The sequence below is a fragment of the Megalops cyprinoides genome, chromosome 8 (assembly GCF_013368585.1).
Source record: "Megalops cyprinoides isolate fMegCyp1 chromosome 8, fMegCyp1.pri, whole genome shotgun sequence".
Taxonomy (NCBI): domain Eukaryota; kingdom Metazoa; phylum Chordata; class Actinopteri; order Elopiformes; family Megalopidae; genus Megalops; species Megalops cyprinoides.
In genome coordinates this window covers 9779963-9805444 of record NC_050590.1, presented here as the reverse complement: position 1 = coordinate 9805444, position 25482 = coordinate 9779963, and the positions used below count along the sequence as shown (strand labels likewise).

Sequence of the window (25482 nt, the reverse complement as noted above, 5' to 3'; positions counted from 1 at the left end):
TGCATTCCACACAAGAAGTCCCCAAAATATCATTTTTTATCGGCAATTCCCACTCCTCCGTTTGGTTGAGGTCTGGTTGTCAATGAATTTCATTTTTTTATGAGGAAACAAAAATCCTTTTATGACCGAGGCATAGAGGACCTCTCATCTCCATCTGTGAGGGATGAGAAATGGAAAAAAAGAAAAATTGTTTTCCTTTCCAAGAGATGGCTTGGCACCCTGCTGTTAGCCTGTGCCTGAAAATTGCGTTTTGAAATGAAGTCTACAGGAGCTGAAGACAGTACTTCGCCACAGTCTCTGTTATAGTGTCCCTGTACAGCTTTTAACAGTGCGGGCTGCTCCACTTCCACTATTTCAATCTCTTTCACTTGGCGTGACTTCTCTCCATCAATGGCTTTGTTGTCACCCTTAATCAAAAAAGACGAAAAAGGTCTTGATGACCAAAATGTCATCCATTATTTTTAGATCACAGGCTTATTGACCAGCAATTGACCAGCAGTTAAGAAGAAAAAAAATAACCATAAAAAGAAATGACAGTTTATTGGTCATCTTGACAGCAGTGTACTTCATAAAAAAATAGTTTCTGAGAGCTCTGGCTTTTGACATTTGACCAAAACCAAAGGTATGATGAAGAGATGAAATTAAATTTTACACTATTTATACACAGTTGCTATACAGAAAATGTTATAGCTCTCTAAATGGTTGTGATGGAAAAGGGAATCGTGGTAATCCGGAGATTTTCAAAATTCAGCATGCCTGGCATTAGAAAACATATCCACTCCCATTTGTGTCTGTGTACAATAAAACCATTACTAGTATTTCCTCTGTGTTTGTTTCACAGAACTTGTCATTTATAATACATTCCGTAACAGACAGGTAGCTCCATTAAAATGACTCCACTTGAATATGACTTAATTTCCATCATTGACACAGTGGTTGTGGCATTGGCTGGAATGGATTGAATAGAGCAATGAATACATGGAAAACTGGAAATTCATCATCTTTGGCCCGGAGTCCATGGAGGGTGTTACACCTGTCCATTTGGACGGGGTCACAGACCACCTAGGGACGTGATTGGATATTACCTCCTGTTCACAATAGGGGGAGGAGGGGAGATACTGCATGTAGCTGATATGAGAGAGAGTGAGCAGGAACCTATATATTTTTATGAGAGCCTCAGTTTATCATGGCCAGGTAAATAAATGAGTGTCACATCTTCAGCAACCACCTGATACTGCATCCAGCACAGTTAGAGATATACTGACTGTGAACCTTCAGAATGAACTCTCTGACTCACAGTAGAAGGGGAAGGTTATAAAATATGCCTGGCTCCTTCCTACATCCCTGATGAAAGAATCTCCACCCTGTTGTTTCACAGCCAGTATCCCTTCCCTTCCATCTTCCTGGCATTTCCCTTTATTAGTTTATTAATTAGTATTAGTATATTAATTATATTAATAATAATATAATTATTATCTCAATTTACATTGTTCAAAAGCAATGTTACTTCCATTACGGCCAGGCATGCTGAAATACTGGTTTACACTGTTCAATCATTATAATGGTGTTTTTTATTAGGGACTTAAAGAGGACTTCCACCTACTGTGGCTTTGTTTTGAATGGCAGATTATGCTACTTTCAATGACTGTTTTTTTATTATTATTACGAACTACTCATCTACAGAAGAAAAACATTTTAACCAAACTAATATCACCTCCATCATGCAGAAAATTATGTGATATTAAAATAAAGTGTGATTTTAACAGGGATCTAATATTATAATTAAGATCCAATGGGGAACTACATAAAAGTGCAAACAATGATATTTTAACCAAGCTCATTCATGCCTTGCACAGATAAAAAAATAAACAATTAAACTACTTTTTGTACATTGTAATGCCTTATAGCAATAACAGCACAAGATATTATGGAAATATATTGCTTAATACCAGCATTTTCAGTAATCACACAGTGTGCTTAACTACTGTAAGAAAGTAAATTAATACATATGACATGACAATATTCGCTGTGTTTACTTTATGTTCAGGACTGTTCAATTTTATTGATTGATGTTTCCTTCATGTTGGATGTATGGGGATTGACTGGAGCAGCCCGGAAGACAGAAGGAAGGGGGTGACAATTATTGATTTAAATTGCAGCTACTATACCCGTGTGTTCCATATGCTAAACGTAAGTAAAAGGTGAGTCTCACCCTATTACTACTACAGTTATTACACTAACAGGTTATCATCACCATGCTTTTAAAGCACTATAGCGAAGTGTTTTAAAAGCATGTCAAATACTATACAGTATTTATCAAATTCCATAACCTTTTCAATCTCAACCTCAAATTATAAAAGAGCATACACAAAACTACTCTGATGAGGAGATCACACCTGGCCATGAGACAGTGGTTGCTGGCCCCCCTTTTTGGACATTTTATACAGGGAAACAGAAGTGAGGAGACGAGGTGGAGGTGGGATTCAAAGAACAGCTTTCACAGAAAGGACGTGGTAAGAGCGATTTTAAAACTCATAGATGGGACACAGTTTGTCTAAGTACAGACTGTCTCCGGGGAGATTGTTTGACAATTGTGCTACCGAATCTTCATTTGGAGCTCCAAGTTATAAAGAAGAGACCTCCCTTGAAAATGTCATTTAAAATGGCGGAAGACAGAGAACAAAGCTAATAAGTAACTAGCAAAATGTCATTCTGTCTTTTTGCCTATTACCCTGATTTTTGTCAGCTAATGACACATCAGGGCTTGAACCCCAGGGCTCAGCTTTGTGTTCAAATATCAATCAGATTTAATGATGGAGCCACTCAGGAATCAGTCGATCCCTTTTTTAACTGGTTAAAATATTTAACCATTTTGAAGGCAATTAAAACAAGTGGCAAGGCAGGGAAATGTGCTTTTGAAATTGCACACCTGATACAAAGATATTAAAAATTCTATATTTTAGTGTTGCCAGATGTCTGCCTGACCTTATGGGCCTCATTCACACTGAGAGTTGCTCGGCAACACTTAAGAATGCACAGGGCTTAACGGCTTTCAACTAAAGCACATTTACACCAGAGATTCACACCTGCCTAACTCAATAGGGGATGGTCCACCACTGGGCTCAATGAATAATATTAATTCTCCATGTCAAAACACACCCTCACAGATGGCAAAGGGCATTATTTCCTGTCTCAACTGGACCACTAAAATACAGCTGCCTTTATGTTCACTTAAGTGAAACCACTAATGGAATGTTTGAAAGACATTTCTGTGAAAAAAAAAGTTCTGTTGAAAGACAGTTGTAATGAATACCCGGAAGGAAACATACTAATTAAATGCCACTCTACAAGACGCTGGCTACAGCCTGAACTTACGTTCCAGATTCACACAGATGAGGACTTGGGAAAATCAAGTTTTTTTTTCCCTTTCAACATTTGAAAGGCAACTACTGGAACACCTGCTAATCTCATGGAGAACAAGCATGTGATATGAATACTTATTAAGGCCAAATGAAAGACATCCAGCTGTAATAAAATGTGCCTTAGGGGGTGCAGATGAGGGTTTCAAAAAAAGATAAGGACAGTCTGATGATGCCCATGTACGATGGCTACAAAATGGTGAAAAGGGCACTTATGAACCGCAGAGCAAGCTCATCATTCCTAATTTTGGTGGATCTCTGTGAGCTCTTTGGAGAGAGATTCAACATTTACATTTAGTCATTTTTTAAGTCTATATAAAGTCCTATATTCCTACACAGGAGGATTCTGAAACTAACATTATAGCTGTTTAGACCATGGTTTTTAATCATTGCACATTTTAATCACTGCAGGCTCAAAATCCCTGTATGGAGATATTCATGAACATATTCATGATGCATTTATGATTAATATTATCATTAAGATTGTTGATGCTATTATCTCACTCCATGCTGTGCTTATTTCACCTGTTCAATCACATGCACATGCATATTTACACACAAGTTTGCATGTTTGCATACAAAGGCACACATTCACTCACATACACACACTCACACACACACACACACACACACACACAACAGATGGCACTGGGAGGACTGTGGGGAGAGCTTAAGGGAATCAGAGCAGCCCAGTCTCTCTCTCACACACACCTACATGTGCAAGCAGCCTCATAGGCCCTGTTTACTTTTGGTTTTAAAATGTGTCTTGGGCAATTGGATCACAAGTGGACAGCCGAGACACATCGGCGTTTACACCTGTCTAACATGCGTCTCCAAGGTGTCCAGCTGATCACTTGTGTTCAGATGTTCATTACTGCCTATGTCACCCCACCTACAGTTATTACATCAGTCTCTGTCACCAGACAAGTACCAGATTTGTTTAGCACGGGCTAGCTAAGAAAACAAAAATGTTTGAAGACCTAATATACATGTACGGGATATTCCAACTGTTGAGATTGGCAGGACAAAGTCATTTGCGACTTGCAAAAGAGCACAGGACAAGACGAAAAAGGAAGAATGTTAGAAAAGCATTTTTTCAAGCGATGGCTCACTGTCACCAAAACAACCACCATGTCCTGCACTGATGACGTATTTTCCTGTTATGTCCTTGTCGAGGACGCATCAGGATGCATTAGCATTTACACTACTAAAAATATGAGATAAGATCAGTGGTTTGAGTGATTGGATCACAATGCGTCTTGGTGGTCATTTACACTTGCATTTAGTGCTGTCCACTTGTGATCCGATCGCCCAAGACACATTTTAAAACCATGGCTAAAAAGTTGTTTAAATCGTTCAAATCTGACGGAGAAGAGGAGAGACGGAGAAGGGGAAAGAGAAAGAAAAGGGACCCTACCTGGAGAAATTAAATCGCAATGCCAAGCAACGGTATTTGGACAAACTAATTAAAATAAATAACATAGATCCATATGACTGGGCAGCCCAAGACTGGATTACAGGCCCTGATGCACTACCTCCACTCACATACCTGGACATTATAAATTATCTTGTTTTTGGACTGAGTGCATTACACTTTGCGTGAGTTTTAAAGTTATAAATCCCTAGAAGCTCATGAAGTTTAACAGTGGCTGGGTGCAAGATCTGCTAATTCACAAGCCAGCAAGCTGCAAGAGCACAGTCATACTCGCAAAGGTAAGGTGGCACTCCTGTTTTTGGCCCAATTATTAAACCAAACAAAATACAAAACTTCCAAAAGCATTCAGCGATGTGATTGTTTTATTGAGTCATAGGCATCAAACCGATCAGTCACATTATTAATAAAAAAGATTTGCTATAATCTTGGACCTCCTTCTTACTGCAGCTACCCACGCCATCCAGCGTCTTCTCATCACCTCCTCAACCTGCTTCCCTTTGTGTTTTTTCCACATAGGAGAGGCGAAAAAACGTATTCCATTGTCCAGTTTTCTCCCTGAACGATGGTGTGACCTGCTATGGCAGTTCTTGATGCAGCAGCACTGACCTACCATGGCCACGTGTTTCAGAATCACGACAGAAAATCAAAACACAGCCTCCAACTCATGAACAGAAAGGCAGCAGGATCCTCAAAAGATGGCGCGTAAACAAAATTCAACACGCCGTGACGTCAGCTTCGCATTCTCCATAAGCTACCGGACATGGTGCTTAGAAGCTGTGCTCTCAGGATAGAGGATGGGAAAGGGGACGGGACAGGAGCCAAGGAGAGGAGACAGAAACAGACAGACAGGCAAATAAATATGAAACTACGGAGACATTTATTTATGAAGAAGAACAAGAAAATTGGATCAGGGGAAGATGTGTCATTAGCTTCAATTACGCTCCTTCCTGGACAAGCTGATGTTCTGTGCTGCCTCTAAGAGGGGAACAAAATTTAGGCTTATTTAAGGTTGAGACTGGAACTTGATCATGACATATGAAATGAGTCTGTAATTGGTCATATCTACAAAAAGATGCCAGACCCCATTTTAGTAAGAAAATGGTAAAAATTTCTGCCTTAAAGATTTTTTGCCAATTCACATCTGGTAGATAGTGGGTTTGTGAAAAGCTTCACTGCATATTTCTGGTGTTGCTATGGGCTGAGAATCAGGAAAGAGGTGAACAAGTCAGAATGGCACAGCACGGTAATCACCTTCATCTTAGTTCAGCTCAGCCCTGAATGACTTTGTGGTCCGAGTGGAGACGATCACTTTGGGGGGGGGCAGTGGCCGTTGTGTGGCTTCTGAGACTTCACTGCCACCTGAATAATGACAGCCTACTCTCTGTAATAGTGCCCCTCTGTAAGCTCTCACTCTCTACAGCACAGAATTCTGTCTGTGCTTATGAAACCCACAGAGAAGTGGCCATATTCTCTGGTGTTCCTCCACCAACACACTGTACATACCTTTTGGAACCTAGCTTGGACTTGCAAGATATGTGGGGGAAATTTCAAGTGATGTAAAATTCTCATAAGATTCATGCTTGTTTATAAATGCATCATTTTTTCTCATGCGAGAACATTCAATCTCACTCTGGAATCAATATATATTATACTTAAAATTTCATATTAATAATATTTTCTGACCTTGCTTGAAGGGACATAGGGTATAAACCATTTTGTTTTTAATGAAAACACCAGCAATCATGACTGTGCCCACTAAAGAAGCAACAGCAGCCACCATGTATCAAACAACTTGCGCCTCTGGTCACTGACAGCATCCCTAAGGAAAAGGAAAAGATGAATCATTCATCATCTTTCACATCACACACACACATACACACACACATACACACATACACACACATACCCACACACATTTACAGACTGCTCATGGTTTCCTGTGTCTCACATGAAGGCTACTGAGCAGCACTGTTGCATGTGATGAGTACAGTGGGTTTCAAGGATATTACCCCAAGAACATTCAAACGGCTGCAGCTACAGCATTTTCCCACCAGTTTTTTCCTTCCTTTTCATTTTGCAGAAGAGTGGGAGAAGACAGACAAGACAGTTAGATGAAAATAAGAGGAAAAAAGAGTAACGACAAGCAAGTGAATATGCTGATTGAGTGTATGTATGCGTGTGTACCTGACAGAATGTGAGTCAATATAAGTGTGTACATGTGTGTGTGTGTGTCCATGTGTGCATGTGTGCATGAGAGAGAGAGAGAGAGAGAGAGAAAGGGGGGGGAGGGTGGAGATTGCAGTCTGGATTGTTTGTTGACCACGTAACGTTAAAAGAGAGTTCTTCAAAGTGTGGTATATTTTGGAGGACCTGCTGGTGATGTTTGATGCTCAAGTGTCCCCAGGAGGCCTGGAGCGTGACCCAGAGAGGCAGGGCTGAGGCTGCTTCCACACACACTGCATCTCAGGGGAAACATCACCAGGGTGACACCACCCTCTCTGCTTTCACAACATGACCAGGTGAGAATAAACTCTGCATCCCACTGCCTTACGGAAATGTAGTATGTGTCACTGTGAAGGAGAGCCTTCATCACCTCTTCAGTGGACTAAATGCCAAATGTAAATTGTTAATTGATATCAATCATTGTTAATTGTGCCAATGACTTGTTAATTGTGTGCACTTTGTGTGTAGTTTGTGTGGGGTACCAGCCCACTGGATAACAAGCCACCCCTTACTGATTGAGGCCTGACTAAATACAGGTGTGGCTGCAGAGCAGGAGAGAGGCTCATTTTGTCCCTGCTGGTGCTGTGCATAGGCTGGTTTCCTTTGTTTTGTTGTTTGGATTTTAAAAATAAATGATTGCTTTCTTTTAACTTTTTGTTCTTCTGACTCGTTAATGAGAGAAGTATCAGCCAGCTTCTCTACAGTCATTATGCAGCACAACATGAAATTAAAAATATAAATAATGTGCATTTCAATGCTTGTAAAATACGTGGCATACTTAAAGCAAATCCATCAATTATTGCAGCTTTCATGCAATCATACAATAATTTTCAAGATGTGTAATTTTATTCATATCTTGCAAAAAGTACTTTGCGTGTAATTTTTTGATAAACTCTACAACGTATAACTAAATTACATGTGTGGAAGTTGCAATATGTGTTACATTTTCTAATACAGTATTTTTCAATGTGAAAAGATTCTTTCTTTACTGGGTAACACTGGATTTTTTGCTAATGTGATTTTAAGACAATTATTCAGGCTGGATAATAGGTGTGTGAAAACACTGCTTTCCTTAATACTTTTCCATTTCCAATAGGGAGACTATTTGGCCTCTCTGAGTAACCACATCATAATACAGGAGGAAATGGGGATAATTTTATAGACCCCTTAGCATGGGCTTAATAAAAAACAGGGAAGACAACAACCACTGAAATAACAACCTCTGACAGCACTGAAAAGTCCCTGCATAAATAATGTATGATTAAAGCTATTTTAAGAGGATGGTTTAGCAAGTAGTGTGTACTTGGCCCCTGCCTCACTTATCCTGTAAGCTGCAGTGGGAAAAAAGGGAAGCCGGAGCAGGTGAGATGCACTCAGACGGTTTTACAAGGCAACAAACCCATTTTCAATTTGGATTTACCGTAAGACCCATGAATATAGAAAGGCTTCATGAGGACAATAATGTTTGCCGGCTTGCTCATAAAATGATAAGAGGGATTTTTAAAAACTTGATGAAACATTCTAATCTTTATGCTAGTCTAATAAGCATTCCGGTGCTGTGGTAATGAGCTTTGGTCATATGCAGAAAAAAGTACACAGATATTGCGGGAAAAAATTATGATATTTGTCTCTTTTATTGCCTTTAGTCTCATATAAGCTCCATGTACAGTAATGAGAGCAGAATTTCCCTTAAAAGCCAGCTAATGAACTGGTCTAGGCCTCCCATGTTCCACCAATACCCTCCATGGACCTCCAACAGCAGGATACTTTTACAGGAGCTAATTATGCGGCTAATATGTTTTTCCTCTTATATTTACACTTATAAACATGATTGTTTGTTATCGCCTGCTGTGCAGTAGGTGAGGTGGGAGCACTGGGCTTTTAGAGTGAGTGCATGAAGTATAATTGGCAGTCATTTATACAGGGAGCTGCATTAGCAGCCTCAAACTGAAAACAGCCTCTACCTCTCAGTTTACCCAGCAACTCAAACCTATTTGGGTCCATATTCAGGATATCACACTGCCATTTACTCAGCTTCAAGTAAGAATTTTTCCACTTGTTAAAAAATATTAAAATCATGATTTTCTTTTATGCTAGTCACTTTTTCTTTGGAGACTCATTCAGTGTAACTCTCAGGTCCTGAGAAAGCAAAAGCTGCCTTAATTGCATTAAGGAATTGAAAATGCATGCACCAAGGGAATGCATGCATCAGACAAAAAAGAACATTCACACAGACAGACACACACACACACACACACTTGCACAACCTCACGCAATTTTTGCATGACAGAGCTGTGGCAAGTCTTTTCCTTGGAAGGAAAAGGAACGGATTCTTCATCCGCTTTAACAGTAACAAGAGGAAACACCCTGAACCAGGACACCAAGCCACCCCTCATTTAAGCAATAAGTGTCTCAAATCTGGTTGTATGGGCCATGACAAGCATGGCACTCTTCCACTCTATCAGTGGCATGCAGATGACTGGGGCCTTTTCCAGGGGGGCAGATAACAGGGGTCTATAAATTGGTGGTGTGTGTGTTGGGTCTCTGTGTCAGAGACAATGCTATCAGCCTCTTTCACAGCCTTCTGGGGGACAGCAATCCACCACAGGCAACTTGTACTGAGACTGGTATACAAATATGCTTTCCCTTTCAAATTCAAAATCCTCTTCAGCATCAAATCAATCCTGTTTTTTCATATTGCCAGAAGAAATATGTAAATACAAGGTAACCAGAAGGAAAAAAAGAAGATTATCCCCCACCCAAAGAATCATGGACAGACAACTGAAGTTACAAACTACAGACATGTCCATTTACACTTCAAAGTTGGCAGACCGGTGGGTTTACTATTGCTCTCTGGAGATTTCACTTGCACTCCATCACGGTGGGAGGTGTTCTTAACCCACCTTCAACGTCTTACCAAACACTTGCTGCTGTACAGACACACAAATAAAAAGCACATTTCTAACAAAAACACTCTTCTAATATAAATCAGTTAAAAATCACAGATTACATTTGGAATAGAAATTCTACTGCAGTACAATAAGAGGCTGCAAAAGCCAGGAGAATGCATAAGGGCACACTGCACTGTCAAAACCTACAAATGCTTATTCTTATCAAAACTGATAGATAATGTCACTCATGGCTGTGTTTCAGAACACTATGTTTTGCACTGGAAAATGTTACATGTAAGTGCCCTGAATGTCAAAGACTCTAAAAATATGTCCCAGCACACATTACCATAAAATAACTGTTATGTGGATTAGTCCTTGACTGCCGATAGAGTCTGAGATAGAAACTGCTAGTGATGGGAAAATGAATTATCATGAACCTTTTAATGGGTGGAGCCACCATATGAAAATGGATAGCCGGGAGGACTGGGTTTTCCCTAGCCTCCATCTTCCTCACAAGGGCTGAGTTACACACCATTTACAATTTTAATCTATTCACAAATGCCGCAGATTCCGAAATGCTACACTATGCTGTTCTACATATTCCTCAGTGCAGTTGGAAAACCCTTCACCACGGGTGCTAAAGGAGTGCAATATAATGACGGCAGTCCATGCCCTGGTCCCCAGGCCCTGGAGTGAACGCACAAATTTCCAGTGTCAGTTTCATGATGTCTGTGTCAGTTCAAGTAAACAGTGTCCCTGTATAGCAGAAGCCAGGGTCTCCCATGCTGAAAGTGGTTGTGCTGCTCTGTCTGAAAGGATGGTGCTGTATGAATATTCCAGCAAAAAAATAAATAAATAAGTAATGAGAAAAGCCAGCACTTTTGAGGTTTCCAGTGTCTGGGGCTGCTCAGTTTTTTTTTTCCTTTCTCTTTGGTTCCTTTGCTTCTTCAAAGATCCTTCCAACAATGCCCTATTTCCTTCTCATTCCAACCCTTTCTGCCCAACCAACTGTCTTCTGCTTCTTCTTCTTTTGCTTAAAGATTATGGATGTCAGTACTATGCCTGCTTTATTTATTTTGTGCTCACCCCCCCATGACACAAACACACACACCCACACCCACGCACCAACCATCACGCCACTGTAATATTAGCATGACTTACTGCACAATGAGACCTGCATCAGAGTAGAAAACGAGTAACCGTGTAATCAAAATGAGAGGCATTACCATGACATTGCACACAGGTAACGTGTTCTATTAAACATGGAATAATCAGAATTGCTGCCTTTTCAGAGCACAGGCTTAATTCCATATTGATGAAAGCATCACTACAGCCGACACAGAGCAGCACTTCAGTGAAGAACCTCAGGTGTGTAGATTTTAGGAAATACAGCCTGTATGTAGCCTGTAAACAGCCGGCATTGGTATATCATCCATATATTCATGAACCAAAACTATGTAGGCAGATTGCTCACCGGTTGCTGTAGGGTGCAGGATCCAGTCTTTTACAGGTGTGCACCTGAAAAGAAATGTTAGGAGAGAGATCAGCACAAATCAGCTCAGCTCATTTAGCCCTGGAGAAGCAACTGAACAGGGAACAGTTTAGAGCAGTGTATACTACCTCCAATCTATCCACCACCCTTTCAGCATTTTCAATAAGGCACAGTATTACTACTGCATATTATATGTCCGCAATATATGATGCATTAACTGTGATGCATGAATCTTACAATCCTACTGTAAACTGGGAAAGACACATAGCAATCGCAAATCTTTCTTTCTAGAGACAAGAGGTGCAGGTGAAGTGTAAAATTAACAAGACGTGATGACAACTGCTAGTGTCTTCTCCCCCTTATTCTCGTCAGTCTCAAGAAAACACACACACATGCACACACACACACACACACACAACACATACAGTCTAAGCAGGACTCTTGTGCACACTAGGGCTGCAACTAACGACTATTTTGATAGTCGAGTAATCTATCGATTATTGAAATGAATAATCGACTATTCAGATTATGAATCGCACAATTACTCAATGGCTCTCATTTATCTATCGGCTTTTAAATTTAGCTTGAAGGTGTATTAGGCATATGCTAACTAACAATAAAGAATAAAGATGAGAAACAGTTGCTTGCTGGGGAGTACAAGTCTGCTTCCTTTGAAGAAAGCCCTCCATGGTAGCATTACGAGATCCATCAAACCCATAACTTGCTAGAATTAATTCAAATGCAACCCACAGTGGGCATGCATGCATAGACACAAATTGTAGAAATCTTTCGCGATTTAGAAGGTATCAAATTCTCCGGTGTTCTCTAAACTTGTGCACTCGGCAGAAACATCTCCAGCCATAAACGTCACCAAGACAACGATGCTACATTTAGCAGAGAATTTCTAAATAGCAGATGGGTTCTGGTTTAGGGCACATTTGGAATGTGAACAGGATCATTGTGAATAATAGGTTATTATTTGCTACGCTGTATGTTCAACGTCATTAAGAATTTATTCATCAAGAGAGAATGTATTTCAAAATAGAAAATGTTCCAGTCATAACATGAAGTAACACGGCTTTTAACATTAATATTAGCTATGCTAGCTAGCTAACTAACTTAACGAAATGAGTCTTCATCATCCGGAGAGCCAATGTGCCACTTCTTACATTTACATTTATTTATTTAGCAGACACTTTAATCCAAAGCGACGTACAAAAGTGCATACAGTAAGTATAGCGACAGTATGGGGACAGGATGTGTACAGTTCCACAATGAGACAGTAGTTCTTAGCTGAGAGGAAAGTCTGTTTGAGGACACAGTACTATCCAATTTGTACAACTACAGGGTATAGGGCAACTAATAAGATACACCTTCAAACTTCAAACAGATCAGAAAACTAGATTGGAAAAATTCTAGCTAATTTTAGCTTTGAGGGAACAGCAATTTAACATTAAAAATATAGCAAATGCTAACTGAAAACTATGAGAAGCTTAATAACGCTAATGAAAACATAATGAACCATGTAATGTAACACGCACGCTACATTAGGGCTGTGTGCGATATGACCAAAATCTCATATCCCGATACAGGTCATTTTATATCTCGATAACGATATATATCACGATATAGCACATTTTCTGTAAATTCAACGAATAAATAGTTTATATAAAATGACCACATGGAAAGGATTATTTCTTACTACATTTGTTTAGTGCGTATGCTAAAACCGGTGCGATTAGAACATGAGATTGGAAAAATTCTAGCTAATTTCAGCTTTGAGGAAATGCTAATAAAAACATAACAAACCATGTAACGTAACACATAGCATAAAAATAAATTAGGTGCGAAAGGGTTAAGCATGTAACAAAATATAAAATATTAATGTATAAAATATAAAAAAGTAAATAGAAAACACTTTTCAACTATAGTTCTGTGTCACGTTCACTTTCCTCCATGTTTGTTTGTGTTGCCTTCGTGCAGATTTCCTGCCTGCATCCGTGCCGTGTGGAAGAACGTAAAGCGTTGTCTAAATGACGAAAAATATTGCCGTAAAGTGTGTGATTTGCGACACAACAAAATAAACAATAAAGCGTAATATGAAACAATAGAAAGTTTTACTATCGTCACATGATATATATATATCTTCATATCGCACAGCCTTACACTACATAGCATAAAACATAAGTTATGTGTGAAAGGGTTAAGAGTGAAATGCTGCCACACTTTTGAGGTCTTTGGTCGTGAAGCTGTTGCCATCTCTATAATTCACTCCAGTAAAGCAATGAAGTTTAGGCTACATGTCTGAGCATTCCGAGTCAGCACGGAAAACACACGCGATGACGTCACCAACTAATCGACAATTAAATTTAATTTGGTCATCGACTGTAGTCGACTATGTCGATTATTCGTTTCACCCCTAGTGCACACGGTTACATGCATGAAGACATTGACCAGAGAAAGACAAACATAAACAAGTCCACTTTTTGCAAAACAAGTCATCCTTGATTGACAAAATGCACGAGAGACAAATGAACCCAGGTTTTATTATAAAGCTGATGTCCTCACAGCTGTCTCTTCCTTTCCTTCTTCCAGCATAGATAAATGCAGCATCAGGTGTCTTTATCACTTCATGTCACTGAAAAAAACAGGCTTTTTGGAACAGCTATGTTCCAAAACAGAATGAAGGACAGGTCCGCAGAACCACAACACTGCGTGAAAAATGAAACACAGCAATCGACCAATGTGTGGGCTGCTACCCTGACATCGACCAATACCGCGGCAGCCAGTACTCTGTGGGAGAGTTGTTAGTGCCCTTTCTGTAGAGAGTGGGCTAAGTGGGCCAAGAGGAACAGGACTATGGAAAAACGATTAAAAGAAGAATCCGCTGAATAGGTTCAACGGTGTTGGAACTGCAGGGGTCTGTCAGAGGTTAGACCACTTTTCTTGTTATTTTGGAACAAGAGCGGAGCTATACGAGGCAAAGAGTGGAGGAGGTTTCTTCAGTCTACCCAACTGCTTTTTTTCTCTGTGCATTTAGCACAGGATACTGGAAAAGGTTAGCATAACCTGTCTTGCTGGCAACCCAGAGCAAAGACTTGACTAGACCACCACATCCTGAGAAATGGCTGGTGCCACTTGCATTTCACATTTCCACATATCATTTGTAAATATGCTTTCCTGGTAGATTAACATAATCAGGCCTCATAGAACAGGGAAAAGTGGACAGGAACAGTGTATGGACCCAGGTGGTTGGAACATGAGACAGGCCATGATTGTGGTGTACTGACACTCTCTGACAGGAGCCATCACTGGACAATCCAGAAATTACACCTGGACAGCGTCACTGCAAAAGATGATTGGCTCACACACTGGCATCCACAACGCTCAAAGCAGTGGGTCTCAGTGGTAAGTGTGGGTCTTACAATATTATCCACGTGGTGTGGAATTCTGGTATTCTGCTATGATCATACAGTATGCAGTTTATTTCAATAATGCCAAATCCAGGGGTTACGTGCTGTATCAATAACCCAGGGCTAATGTGGAGTTACGAAATGGATCACCTGCTAATGAAATCCAGTCTGGAGAGAAAAGTGCTTTACGTTCCATATGTGTGCTGTGATATACCATGAGAAAGGAACACAGTTACTACAATCCTTTGTTGTCTGTGCTGGGAGACAGAACTGCTAAATGCGCAAACACTCAGACAATGCCTTTCCAAACAGTGCCCACTGGTTACATCTTGCGGAGTAAAATCTCTCTTTGAGCTTGCAGTAAATGCCGTGTGAGTCAGTCTCCCCCGGGGAGGGAAGAGGCGTTTGCAGAGAATGAGAAACAAGCAGTCCTGCTCACAGGCACAGAGAACGCAGAGCAGGTTTGGAAACACCTACCACAGGCTCCTCTGCTGTCTTTTGCTTCGGGACTGCTGTGCTTTTTTTCTTAATTGAGGGGCATTTCCATATACACAAGCACCAGCCAGATTCTGCAATGCCCTGCAGCAGGTTCCTCACCCCTACCCTGTGCCAGGGATGCCACCCAATGCTCCTTGCACCCTCTCCCTCTGTTCAGCCCTTGCAACATCATCTGTTCCTCATATACCATACCATTTCACCTCCTGCCTCTACATTCCCAGAAGTCTGTACCAGCCACCACAGACCTCTGGTATATCATCTGTGATCTGCTGATACAGAATATGCCTGCAACCACAGAGCACCACATCAACTCAGATCAGGGCGTTTAGCTCCTGAGATGTGTCGTTTCCTTTGGGGATTCTAGTATAATCAGACTTGGGAGCGGGAATCACAGCATTTTTAAGTCTTTTAAAACAAATTACCTAACTCAAATTATAAATTAAACTACTATTTAACACAAATCAGAAGTGCAAAAGAAGTGATACAGCACAGCTTTCATAACACTTAATAATAACATGTGCAGGGTTACCGGGGCAAGAGCTGACACCGCAGTAATGACACTTTCAACACGCTCTAAATGTCACTGCACCACATTAGGAGACAAAGGTCAATTTAATGATATTCCTCATATTTGGAATTAGTGTGGTGTATCCTTCCACTAACCACAGAGAAACAACATGTTCATTACGATAAACATGATGTGACACGATGTAGCATAAAACCTGCACTACTGAATAGGGCCCTATTGAGCTCACTGTGCACTCTGGGCCCGGACTGGGGCAGGCAGCTGTCCTGTTCACAGCTTGTGTAGCAGAGCTGAAGTGATTAGCTCGTGTGAGTCCTGCGTAAAGCCTTAGGTAGCGGGTAGCAGGTAGCCGAGTGGTTGCAGCGGCTACGTCACTCCCCCTGAGACCTGGTTAAGTAGCGTTGTCGCCGACAGGCTAACGGCAATTTGCCTTTAGCTCAACGGGCAACGACGCTGGCTTTAAGGGGTTGGCAGCGAGCAGTAAGAATCTCAGTTCGAAACTCGCTCGCTCGCCGACCCACGTAACATCACATTAAAACACAACGCAAGAGACCACCCGTTACACTTGCAAATACATCCAATGGTAAAGCGTATCCATTAACATCAAATACGTATTGGGTGCACCGTGGAGTTTGTTTGCACTTGTGATTTTACCTTCAAGCACCTTAAAAGGCAGAGGAAAAAACCTACTACACCTTTCAAAGCACTAAAACATGAGGCGGTGGGCACTGGCAAAATCTGCAGTTCTAAAAGATATTAAAGCAACAAGTGCAACAAAGAGGCTATGCTGGGAATTGGATCAAAAATGCTTTAGAGTATTTCAGAGTGGTGTTATGACTACACTGCTTACAATATAGACAGAGTAGTAAGGAGAGCGATGTTTCATGTGATACTCCCCTTTAAGAGCTAAAAACGACTCTTTAAACTTAAGGAATTAAAAAGCAGCATTCACAAGCAGCATTCACAATTATGATGCATATGAGGGAATACCTGAGAGTTCGTGACAGTATATAGCCTCATGTGTGGGGATCATTACATATCTGATAAAATCTGAGTCGGTCAAAAGTTTGTGTTCAGTTGTTTTTTTATTCACCACATAATAAAAGCACACTTGCAAAACACAACATCAGTAATAACTCCTTTCTCTGTAAACACACCCCCTCTAACACATAACCTATGGGAGTCTAAAATTCAGCAAAGGCACACTCAAATACAGAATCCACAGGAATGATTTTAGCTTGAACGAGTACGGCAGAAAAACATTTCTGTCCTTCCTGCGCTGCTTTACGGTGCTTAGCTGCAACGACAAGAGTGACCTGCTGAGCTATTCACATTGATCCATTCTCCCCCAGGTTTGTTCCCAACAGCCTTTTCATCTCAAAGGGCTTGCATTACTTTATTGTGAACATGTCACAAACCCTCAACATTCCGCAAAGAAAGCTGCAGTCCAAAAAAAACAGCATCACACCACATTGCATACAGATCCGCTGGGTAGCAATGAGTGAGAAATATACAGAAAATAACACACAAAAGCAATAATAAGCACACACAGCGCGTCACCAAGGTGCCAACAGACCTTGGACAACATCTCCGCTGCAGTCGAGTGCAGGATACTGGAGTGGCCTACAGAGTCTGCACTTCACTTCACTTCACAACTCAGGAGTTCCATCCATACAGCTAGAGTATGATAAATGGAAGGACTTCCTAAGTCACACATCGCATCATTTGCCCCATGCATACTCTCCTCCCTCAATAACCTTTAATGACCTTCAATAAGGGACACAAGCTGCAGGGAAGAAACATTCCCTTCACCAAGATCTGTCATAAACATCCATTACAAGGGTAACAGCCTGGCCCATTTAAATCTCGCCCATGATCCCATCTCGACTAACCCAAGGGTGACAAATGCGGTGCCCCCTCTTCAGCAGTGCTGACATAAGCTCTTCCATTATTTAACAGTCATTACACCCTAACTCAAATTTCTTCATTTTTAACTCCCTCATTAGAATGCACAAGCGTGCTTCTCACTGGCAAAAAACAAACCATGGATGTTCTAGATGCTCTTGGTCCACAAAGTAGTAGTGTGTTGCAAAGGAGTTTGTTTGTTTCTGCCAGCCATCCAGGTGGAAAAAATATGTTGCACAGATGCATCACTGTAATTTTCTATTTGGTTGGCTTGTTTCTCCCTCTCCAGACTTCAGACTACGTTAGCTGTGAGTCTCACTCGCGTGGCTTGTCTGCTCCTCTCTTCCAACTTCCAAAGTGGACTTTGATATACATGTCAGGTGCCAACGCACATGCTTCAAAAATCACGGTAATCTTTGATGTACCTTCTTTTGAGTTGTTTTCATCTCATTTTTGCCATCCTTTAATAGCTTTAATCCTCTATGGGAAGCTATTGTTTTCAAAAAACACTTGATAGACAAAACCCAGACAGAGTTCTCAGGTGTCTTTAATGCTCTCCCCCACATCACATAACAATTACTTCAACAGAGTATCAGAAAAAAAAAAAAGATACGTCTCAGCTCACTTTGGCCTTTAATCAATTCATTCTCAGGAAGATGAAACATACACAGACACACAAACACACACACACGCAACTAATATTCTGTTCCATTACAGGAAAAACACATTTAAACATCTGGATAAAATATATAAAACTATAATATAAAACTATTTCAGGTATCAGATATATTTGCTAAGGCATCTGAAATAATATGTGTGCATTTATTTTGTGCGTGACTATCCAGGGCATAAATAATATAATTATTATAAGGTTAACACTTTGTCATTCCCTTAGTTATGTCGTCCCCATTGTGAACTGCATCTCACCCAACACTCAGAACATCCTACTGCTACACACTCAATCACAAATTCCTCACACTCATCTTCTGAATTTACACGTTCCCTTTTCAGACGTAACTCTGCAGCGCTCTGTGCCACAAAACACTTACCGGCAGAAACTATCTCAGCGGGTATCTTATCAGCAGAAATTACCCCTGGGGTGTGAGGAATATCTAATACCATCCGGGACATTAATACAAACTCAAGGTGAAAGAAGGGTGTCTACTGAGGATCTGTTCAAGATCAGCACAATTCTCTGGATCCCAGTGCTACCATAGACTGGGGGTTCAAACCACAGAGGTATAAAATGGTCTCTCACAACCATCATCCTTCCTTAAGTCACCCCCACCCCCACCACCATCACACTCATTAACATCTCCCACCTTGATATCACCATCACCCACGTAAGCTTTAAATAACCACCGTCCTCCTTCAAATCACCACAACCCCAACACCCTCATTCAAGCCAGCATCATCCACATCACATTGCTTTATTATTTTACTACTATCATTTTTAGCAGACGCTCTTATCCAGAGAAACTTACATAGGTTAAAGTTTTTACATGTTCTTCATTTATGCAGCTGGATATTTACGAGAGACAATTCTGGGTTAAGTACCTTGCCCAGCGGTACGGCAGCAGCGCCCGAGATTGGAATTGAACCTGCAACCATTCAGCCCTGCTCCTTACCCCTATACCACACTGCTGCCCTCTTTAAATTACCATCATCCTCCTTTAAATCAACACCACCACCGTCCTCCTTAAAACCAACATCATTCCCATCATCTCCATCACCCTCGTTTAAAGCAAAATTACCCACAATGCCCTGCTAAACACCACCACTCTCCATAAAATTACCACCACCAACATCACCCCCATCATCCTATTTTAAATCGCCGCCTCTCCGTCACCATGTTAGCACCACCGTCATCTTGCTCCATCACCCTTCCCACTCATTCACTGTTTCCAACACTTGAAACAAGCTATTAGCTCTAATTTCATATTCTTGAAACACTGCTACTGGAAGACACACAAGACACAAAATGACAGGTACACACGTATGAGAAAATAGAGGAGGGAACAATTTGGATAACAACCATCTGTTCCTCACTTCAAAGCAGACACCTGACCATTGGAAGGCTCATAATGACTGACTGAAATGTAATTGGCTTTAAAACCATTAAAATAACACAAAGGAAACACACAAAAAGGAAATGTGTGTCAGAGATTGGGTTTGTTTCTGCTGGAAAACTTGCTCTGTGGGCCACGATACAAGGAAAAAGTCTGTCTTAAAATTAATCTTGCTTCTCTGAGGCCATAATAGCCCTGGGTGTTGTGCTATCTAGAATTACCTGCAGAATTTTGAAATTGTCAGTTGCTGTTAATGGCCACAATGTACTACATCATGAGACATTTCTTCCCTTGAATGCAAATCCACTCACAGGCTTCATGTGTTGGCTGCACTCGGGAGTCCTAAAATGAACTCACCATGGTGCAGAACAAAGTGTCTTCAACAGAACACATAGGTAGTCTATGACCAATCACATTTTGAGAATACACCCCTACAAAGCACAAAAAATATGCCATGCAGTGACTTGGGCTGCTGTTTTCACTGAGATATCTGGCACTGACATACTCTGTAAGAAAAATGTGTGGTTTTTTACATCAAGTAACCCAAGCTAAAAAAAAAAACTGACAACCAACATGAGGTCAGAGGTTAAGAGAAATAGCTACTTTAAGTAATACTTGAGAAAGTTTGATCTGAGAAGGTTTTAAAGATGACAAAGAATATCAGGATCAATTGGAAGCCAGCACTGGGTAGCTATTTTCCCCTCTGTTTCAACCACAGACAATCAATATCCACAATCAAATTCCTCTTTAAAAATGGTCTACAGGCAGCAGTGATTCAGCTAACCCTTGGGATTAAGATTCTGAGAGGGTACCATTTGTTTGAAGGGGAAACAGGGATAAACAGGAATTGAAATGCAGAGCTCTCTCCCTCTCTCTTTCTCTCTACATCTTTCTCTCTTTTGCTTGTACACTACAGATCAAAGCCCCAGCTGGCCCTTCTGATTCAATCATTTGTTTCTCTAAAACGGTGATTCACCCTAATCTGATATGACCCAAACTGGAAAAGAAACACATCTGGGCAATTACCAACAAATCCATAAATTAAGAACCATCTAGTGTTTTTGACTTTTTGTGATGGACAATGACACTCACATTTTGGACAAACAGAACAGAAAAAGATAAAAAAAACAGATAGCAATGATGTGTGGAGTGAAGCACTGGAACACTGATTACTGCTGTCCATAACCACAACCATAAGGAACAGTCCAGTAAAAGTGTAAAAATATTAGGCTACACTTGAAATAGATATAAGGTGCAGTATGAACTGGAGAAAATGATGTGACCGTGTGTCTGTGACTTCCTTTGACTCCCCACTTCGTCACTGAGCTGAAAAGTCAGAAGCCCGAAAATGTCAAATCCAAAACGGCCGTTATAAGCAAGAATTCATGGGATAACGCCGCAGACAAAAATATTATATGGGGGGATTATTAACGATAACCTTTTTATAGTGAGGCCAAATTCCACCATGACCTAAATTCGACATGAAGAGGGTTCAAAATCTTTGGAACATGAGCAGAGTGCAAAGCTCTGAGACACTGAATATGTCATAATCAAGACAGAAATCTTACATTCATCCTGAAACAACAACCCACCCCACAAAATGCTCCACACCCTACAGAAGTTTAGCTGTAGGTGAGTGACACTAGTACACATGCAAATTAGGAACACAATCAAAAATAAAAAGTCATGCATGACACACACTCACTTATAGCCCTCAAAAGTCTAATGACAGAATTTCACGTAAAAAAAAACAGAGGGAATTATAAAAATGACCAGCAAGTTTACAGCTTGAACACATTAGCACTAATACTGGCACAACAGAGGCACACAATGAGAAAGGTGTAATCTCTATGCAATGTGCTGCAGCAGTATAAGACCAGAGTTACAGAGTATATATCAAAGCAACAAGCGCATGTGCACAAACTCACAAAAGCACATAAAGACACACACACACACACACACACACACAAAATATGCAGTTAAGTGTATGTTTTACTTCTACCTTGTCCAATGCAAAGAGGAAAGACATACTTTCAGATTCACCGTGATGTGTTTCCTTCAAACCCAGTCAAACCATCAGTGGAAACTAATGCAAATGAAGTTCTAAAATGCATGAAAACAGGATGGCAGCACCTCCATACCTAATTGCATTTGATATGATAAGCTTTTTTAATGCAAAAAAGTCTCCAAGAGAGTATTTTCTTTTCAGTATGCTGGCTATTGCGCAACAACACAACTAGCAAAACCCTTCTGAACGATCAGCATTCTGGAATCTGCCACCATGTTCCAATTCACTTTAAACAACATAACACTTTAAACAACCGCTCTACAAAAAATACCACACCAGCTACATACTTCCTACACCACCACATCACATTACATGCAAGAAATGGCTTTCTATAAACCACAAAACATCACAGAAGATAAATACAGTTTTTCACTTGGATTAGTTATTTTCAACTGCTTGACAGATGTGAACATAAATATCTCCAAAAAATATGACAAACAAATCATCAGATTTTGAGAGAAGACTCATTCTATTTTACTTTTTTCAACTCATCATTTGTCTAGGAATGAATGAAATGGTTTTTCACCTCTGCAGGACTCTGATTTTATGTATTTGTTCCAGAGTTCAGACCCATTCAGCAGTATTCAAAAGCACTCAAATTCCCTGAAACAGAGCTGCTTCATTTAAATGCTAATGCAGTGGGATCAAAATAATGTGTGACTATCACTTCATGGGCTCTGTAAGAGGCACAGCCCCATGGAAACTGCTGAGAGATCTGAATTTAGGTTTGCTTATGGCCTGAAAATTCAATAACAGCATTCGTTCAGACTAAATTACGCAAGCATATTAAAGGATAACAGGGACTTCAGCAAGAAAATTATGGAAAATGGTCTGCAGATAGGCTGAGATGGTCTTGAGTTAGGAGTGGACAGGGAGGGTGTTATCTTTAAAAAGCATCTTTAACTGTATGTGCATGCAAAGTTCAATGTAATGTAACACAATTTAAAAGACCACGTGAGAAAATATCTCTCCAGGCGCCCTGGAAAAGGGTGCATGTTTGAGGAGTGAAGATATGTGTCTAGCCTCAGTAGCCATTCCAATGTTTGTCCTACTGACAGAAAATTCTCTCCTGTTGCCTCACATGACAGATATAATTAAATTGTTTCAGTTAGCAGAAATAATGCCTGATTGTTTTTATCTATTTGACATTACTGTATAGACCAGGGAGATGCTGTCAGTGACAGCTGCACAGGAAAAAATGGCGGGTATGGTGAGAATGGTGAGGATTGTACTACAAGAGGCACAAGTCACAATCGAGGGTCTCTGTTTTCCTTGAGTCTGGAGACTGTCCAGAAGAGAAGATGTTACACCCTTCCACCCATCCACGAGACAGTGAATCTCAGTGTTGTCACCATCTCTACGCCCCACAAACAATCAATACTTTTTAAAGGTGCCAGAATAAAAGGAACAGGTAAAAGAAAGCTCTGATTTGAAATAATACACCATTTATCCAACCAAAGGACTTATAGTATTTATAGTATAAATAGTGTAAGTATAGGCAAGCACATCTAAAATGTACCTTATAGTTCAAGTCCAGAACCACAATGTTTAAAAGTATGAAATACAAACAAGATGAATAAAGGTAAAAGGACAAGAAGACAGACGTAATTCATAACTTAATAAATCCATTTATTTATAATAAAATGTATTTATAATCAAATACATTTAAAAAAAAAACATACATTCATAAGTTTTCCATCAAATAACTGACATTTACTATATTTATACACTACAAGATAGATAAGTGGCAATGGTGCACTATTAAATGTGAAGTCTGAGGAGACTGTTTCAGGTGTCATGTTTGCTGTAACATTACAACTCCACCATAATATATCAGATCTTATTTGTTCCTATTTGTTGCATTATTTCTAAATCTTATTCACATAACATTTCATATTTCAATCCTTCTTCTGTCTTGTGATTTGCCATTAATACAATTAATGCTGTATGCTCAGTGGTTCGTGTATATTTGGCTAGGGTATGCAGAAATATAAAATCTATAAAATGCAGCACAAGAAGAAAGACACATGACAGTTCTCTTCTACATGATGACTGACTGAGTAATGTATATCTCAAGGTTGATCTACCCTTCAATAATCCATCATTGGAATGGGAAGTGGCAATTGAACAGTCAATTGATGCTGACAATACTCAAGTGAAAACTCACAAACACAGCCCTTGCACAACATACAAAGTAGGTAGGTTGGCAGATTCACTGACAATATTGTCCAGTGCTTTTCAAGGGTGTGTTTTAAGTTTTTCTTTCACTTTTCACAATGTTATTTCTCACCCTTTCCAGGCTGCTTCTAAGGGAACAGAACATGAACAGATGTTAACTGCATAGTCTGAAGAACAAAAGAAAAAATGGAAAATGGAAGTCGAACCGCGTTTTCCAGAAGGTGACAAATTTAGACAAACTATGACTTTGATCGTAGCTTGAATCTTTTCTATTGTGCTGCGATTTAAGGAGACAACATTCTGTTCCAGTGTTTAAGCTTGACTGCATGCATATGAAATCTGTTCTTTTATTTCTGTGTTCAACATAGTGTATTTCCGAACACAGTGTAACATTATGAAATGAGATTCCTCTCTCAAAATTCAAGTGGCCGTTCACTGCAGACAATCCACAATATAATATTGCCTGGAAAACGCATTATTATTATATTGTGAATGTCACATTGGCCTGATATTAAATCAAAAACAAAAATGACTGACAAAAATGACTTTGGGCCTAAAAGCCAAAGTATTGGTGGGAATTAAATGAGAAAACTGGTGTACAGCAATGATGAAGAGAGGAGAGTCAGTAGGGCTAAGAAATGATTAGATCATCAGCACCACATCTCTCCAGTGATACACTCAGAGCACACAGTACAGCTGGCAGCTCTCCTACGGATTTAACATCTTGCACTAAAAGAATATTACCAGCTGCTCAAATGTCAGCCTAGCGAGACCCAGTACACCTCCCCTCTTTCTGAGTCTCAAACAATGCAAACCTTGTTTTCTGGAACGTATGCATAGAATTCTAGTGATTAATTATGATGAATTATTTTTGGATTATTAAATTAATAACAACTGAGCAGGTCTCAGTTACAAAGACCTTGAGTCCCATCAGGTGTAGTTCAGCCATAGGTGGAAGTCACAGGTAGCCACCTCACACATGGGGTTATGCAACAAAGTGCTTAAGGAAGAACAAAGGGGACATGTGGACCAAATATGGGCACATGGTAATGCAAGGGGTGACATCCCCTTGATGACAGCAGACTGACAAAAACTCATTATGCTATAAAGACATCATGTTTTCACACAATTCATTGCTGTTGCAAGCAGTTACCCAAACTTCAACAGACACAGACCTCACTGCAAAAAATAGCCCTTCAAAAATAAGAAATAAAATAATTTATACAAGGTTTTTTTGCTAGCAATAAGTGAAAAAATTTGCCAATGGAACTAGTGGAAATACACAGATATTCAAGATGCACCGTCTAAAAACAAGTCCTTGTAGCTCAAGGAAATTTTGCTTGTTTGGTGACTGTGTCTTATATT

The 25482-nt window shown here is 40.1% G+C and overlaps 1 protein-coding gene across 3 annotated transcripts in view; it reads right to left on the bottom strand.

The window, feature by feature from the left end:
• LOC118782151 (amyloid-beta A4 precursor protein-binding family A member 2-like) overlaps window positions 1-25482 on the bottom strand; it is a 64593-nt gene that overhangs the window by 35932 nt on the left and 3179 nt on the right. For all 3 annotated transcript variants that reach the window (XM_036535431.1, XM_036535432.1, XM_036535434.1), the window contains exon 2: window positions 11443-11486. The gene's annotated coding sequence lies outside the window, so the exon portion shown is untranslated. The remainder of the gene's footprint in view (window positions 1-11442; window positions 11487-25482) is intronic.